Source organism: Citrus clementina, unplaced genomic scaffold, assembly GCF_000493195.1.
Source record: "Citrus clementina cultivar Clemenules unplaced genomic scaffold, Citrus_clementina_v1.0 scaffold_3, whole genome shotgun sequence".
Classification (NCBI taxonomy): Eukaryota; Viridiplantae; Streptophyta; class Magnoliopsida; order Sapindales; family Rutaceae; genus Citrus; species Citrus x clementina.
Genome location: NW_006262339.1, coordinates 12135397 through 12140500, shown reverse-complemented (window position 1 = coordinate 12140500; position 5104 = coordinate 12135397). Strand labels below are relative to the sequence as shown.

The window sequence follows — 5104 nt, the reverse complement described above, 5'->3', positions numbered from 1 at the left end:
GATGCTTAGTTGGAATCTACCTTATAAATTTATTTCTCCGCTTACAAACTGAACATCAAACTCTGTATATTTTATTCTAGAGATGAAAAATTTTAACCATAAGAGAAGCACAATGCAAAAATCCACAACTTAATTTATTTATATATGAAATGAAATACTTAGATTTCAAAAGAAAATTATTTAGATTTCAAGGGAAAATTCTTCCCTTTAATCACCACTTGTTTGAAAGCAAAGGGCTAGCATCTACAGAAAAAGCAACAGCATTTAAAATTGCTCCAGTTGAAGATGAACCAGTTTCAAAATTGCCACCCACAAGATCAATGTCTTCACACTTTTGAGCTCTAATCCCCCCTAATTCAAATGCGACTTCTTTCATAGTAGGTCTCTTCGTCCCATTCAAATTCAAGCATCTTTTTGCAAGCATGCCAACGGTAATAATCTCTTCTCCCTTGGCTTCCCTAAGAACTTGAGCATCAAGCACATCAAACAAACGGTTCTCTTTCATTGCTAGGAGAAAATACCCTGCTAAACTTTTATCTTCTTCAGCGTCGGTTGAACGAATAGGTTTTTGTCCAGTTAAAAGCTCAACAAGGACAACCCCAAAACTATAAACATCACTTTTCTCTGTAAATTGACTTGACCGAAAGTACTCTGGATCTAGATATCCAAAAGTTCCTAGTACTCGTGTGGTCAAATGAGTTTGATCAATCGTGACAGATCTAGAAGCCCCAAAATCTGAAACTTTTGCTCGAAATTTATCATCCAATAGTATATTTGCAGACTTGATGTCTCGATGATAAATTGGAATAGAAGTAGTTGAATGCAAATAGGATAGAGCACTTGAAACTTCTATGGCAATGCGTAAACGCATTTCCCATGTGATTGAGAACTCAGTTTCATGTATATATTGATAGAGAGTTCCATTTGGAATAAATTCATACACCAAAAGAGGAACCTCTGTCTCCAAGCAGCATCCGAACAATTTAACAACATTTCTGTGGTTAATTTGAGTTAAAATTACCACCTCATTGATGAATTGCTCAATATTACTCTCATCCACTAATTTCGACTTTTTCACAGCCGCAATTCTTCCATCTGTCAACATTCCTTTGTACACTGTGCCTTGGCCTCCTTGACCAAGGATTCGATTGGTATTGAAGTTGTCAGTAGCCATTTCCAATTCCATTGAAGTAAACAATTTTGTTTTCTCGGTATTACCTTCATTTGATGACGATTGTTGTTGCAACAATAAACCACCGTTTCTTTTAAAGAACTTCTGCTTGAGCTTGACTTCGCTTCTTCAATGAACTTGTACAACCACCATGTTCCGATTAGTAGGAACAACATTCCAAGCCCACTATTGCAACCTGCAACGCTCCCGAACAAGAATATTTAATACGCGTTCGAGGTGATCATAAATGTATATGCTATTGCAAATTTCAGGTGCAGAACGTTTTTGCATTTGTGAGCCCATATAATTTTTGAAAACCTCCCCTAAGGTTTGGACTTGTTGCAAGTAGATGGCGAGAATCTGTTTATTTGTAAAAAACCCCCTACCGTCAGTTAACTTTAACATTGACCGTTAGTTGACTGTGCAAAGACAATATTACCCTCAACAACAATTTGTAGACGGAAATAACTAAAAAAAAATTAAAATTATTGGCTATTTTATCCTCTTTAAATTATTGATATTTTCTTAAAGTTCCTACAAGAAAGATAAAATTAAAAATTTAAAAAATCCTCTTTAAATTATTGATATTTTCTTAAAGTTTCTACAAAAAAGTTAAAATTAAAAACTTGAAAATGAAATAGTTATAATCTTTACTTATGATATTGTAAATTTTTGGAATTGACAAGGATAAAATTGTCAAAAAATAGGGTTTGTGTTTTTCGCGCCAACAATTTTAATTTTTTTTTTAGTTATTTCCGTCTACAAATTGTTGTTGAGGGTAATATTATCTTTGCACAGTCAACTAACGGTCAATGTTAAAGTTAACTGACGGTAGGGGGTTTTTTACAAATAAACAGATTCTCGCCATCTACTTGCAACAAGTCCAAATCTCAGGGGAGGTTTTTAAAAATTACCCCCCATATATATACGTTAATTAAAAGAAAAAAAGAAGAACAATTAATTCTGTCGACGAAATCTGCAAATTCCAATACATACCTATAATAATGAATTTGACATGAGAATTTTTGTGCAAAATTGGATCAGGTTCATATGAACTTGTGCAGTCACCGAAGTTGGAATTTGAAAAGTAACCTTTGGGACATCCGGATGAGCAATTGCGGGGGCTTGTGATATTACACAACAAGTCACCTAAACAAACCCAAAAGATGAAATAGAATATCAAAATAAATTACGGCTATATATAAATCTTGCCTTTTTCACATATGCGAATTCTGCAATTACTTTCTCTAATTTTTTGTTAGATACGTAGTCGGTTCAAGGAAATACAGTAATTACAATACATATATGAAATTAATTTAATTAGTATTCGAAATTGTACCTGAGCAAGATCCATGGTGGTGTCGGTCAAAGACTGTGTCCCCAGTGCAAAGGCAAAAGTAGCCTAAGCTTAATTGTATTAAACATATATTGTCTATATTCTTTTTTTCTTTTTATTTTAAAGGAAATATGACGGACCTGTAATAATAAAAAAAATAAGGGTTATAACAGGCTTAAGTACAATACATAAGATAAATTAAAGGAGATTAATTTGTTTCTCAATTAAAATCCAAAGAAAAACTAGAGGAACCAATCTTAGCTACTATAGCTGAAATCCCCCTCGTGTTTGATAATACAACAGAACACAAGAAAATACAATTGTAGCAACAGAATGCAAACAAATAACAAAAAAAAAAAAAAAACCACAAAATGCAACACAAAAACCAACCTTAAGGTTCACTAGAAAGCCTCTCAAAGAGCCTTTGACCTAGGCCATCAGAAACTCGCCTTAGGTTATTAGAACCTTGATGTACCACTATTAAAGCCCTCAACAGCTTCAATATAGGCATACGGCATACCGTTCCAATCCGAACACTGACACAATCTCGATTTGGACATTGAAACAACACCATCTATGTAGAGACCACCAGGACCACCGCAGGAGCAGTATAAAATCTTAGAAAACAACAAAACATAAAAACAAGCACAATAACAGAAGCAGAGACGAAAATAAAAACAAAAGAAATATAGAAGAAAAATAGAAAATAAGAAAAAAGAATTGACGTACTGGTTCCCTCCCCGACTGAAACTCCTTTAGTATAATTTTTTGCTGTGTGATGGGCAATTGGCGACGTGGTAGCTAGAGGTAGCAGCAGGGAGTTTCGGTTGGTCCGAGGCTGCAGTGGTTGGAAAAACAGAGTTGGAAAATAGATTTGAAAGTTTAGAGGTTCGAAAATGTGGTGGCTCTGTAATTCAGGCACGTTGATTGATCAAAGCTAGTGAATTTTAGCTGGTGGCAGAAAGGGTCTTAGCAGAGAGAAAGAAAGAGTTTTTGATTTACCTCTTACGCTAGTTATCTCTGTACATTTTTTTTAACCAATAATGATTGTGACCCACCAATTAAGTCCCGATTTGAGTCCCAACTATTATATATTGTTTATCTATTGAATAATAAATTTTATAACTGATAAAATAAATATTCTACTATCCACTTAATGAATGCCACATCCATCCATTGGTACCCGAGATGGGATCCTCTAGCATTACCCTTTTATAACATGAGTTGAATATCAATTTATAACTTGGAGAGCTGAGAGTACAGAATTGGAACGTAATTTTAAACAGACTTTTCTTTCAAATGACTTTTCGAGTGGTACCCAAGCCTCCATGTGAAGGGCGTCTAGTGGTAAGGTACTGTGGGAGGTAGTGCGGGCATAATCGTGGGTGAGTTTATCTCTAATAAAATATAAAAGTTCATGGGTTTAAGCCATACTCAAAATCTAACTAAAGAGTTGAGGATTGTTCTAACTTTATATATTTGACCTAAGAGATTCACTCACAAATGATACAAGGGTATTTTATCTATCAGTTTGTAATCAGATAAAAAGATTTTTAACCCATGAAATACAAGAAAGCGCATTGATCTTTATTTCCTCCCATCTTCCTTTCGACTTTATTTCACTACCGGGAAAGTCCTGCATAACAATAAGCCAACAATTCCGACATGCCACTCTGGAGTTTATTTAACGTTGGCCCTCTTTAAGTGCTCAAGTTGTTCTCTCCTATTTACTAGAGATATTAGGTCACATGGTGCTAAAGTTCTTGCACATCAGTATTTAATAGACTCTGAGATCATATCATCTTGCATTTATAAACTTCAACTACGAAATTAATTTCAACAGATTTTTCCTTCATCTCCTCCATTTGCCCCCCCCCCCACCAAAAGAAAAGAAAAAAAAACGAGGAAGATGCAGCGCATGCAATTAAATAGTGGAAAATTTGTTTGAAATGACTTGGAAGTGTTTAATTACAAATGATGGTGCCCAAAGAAACTGTAAGGATACAAGAATGATAGTATCGGAAAAGTCTAACAATCTTATTTATGAAATACAAACAGTTTCAAGGCCATTCTTCTCTGTCACCATTTGTTTGAAATTAAGGGTCGGCATCCACAGAAATTGAGACACTATTTAAAATTGACCCACTAGAAGATGAATCCCTTTCGAAATCATGTCCAGTATGTTGAAAAGTCATGCATGTGGCATCCAAATTCAAGAAAGCATGCAAATTTTCAAAGAGCTACCAAACAATTGAAGAAAAAAATGAAAAGTTGGCAAATTTGTCAAATTTGCCAAATGGACACCATCGACAATTTGCTTAGGTTAGGTAGAATAGTAGAGGGGTTGGTGCAATATTGCCATTGTTTTCCCTATAAATAGATGACACTTCTTCCATTCTAAGTATCCCAAAATTGTTAAGCTTATAATTTTCCAAGCTTTTGAGAGAAGAGAGAGAAGTGTGTCTGGGGAATTTATCTTTCCTGCAGAGTGTCAGAGTACTGGGTATATTTGGGTTTCTGGGAAGTGAGATTCATTACTCAAATATTGTACTCTATTAATTGTTAAATAAACAATTATTCTTTCTTGCCTCCGTGGA

At 34.7% G+C, this 5104-nt stretch overlaps 1 pseudogene; it reads right to left on the bottom strand.

Moving 5' to 3' along the window:
* Positions 1-211: 211 nt before the first annotated feature.
* LOC18047735 lies at positions 212-4593 on the bottom strand (annotated as a pseudogene).
* Positions 4594-5104: the final 511 nt, after the last annotated feature.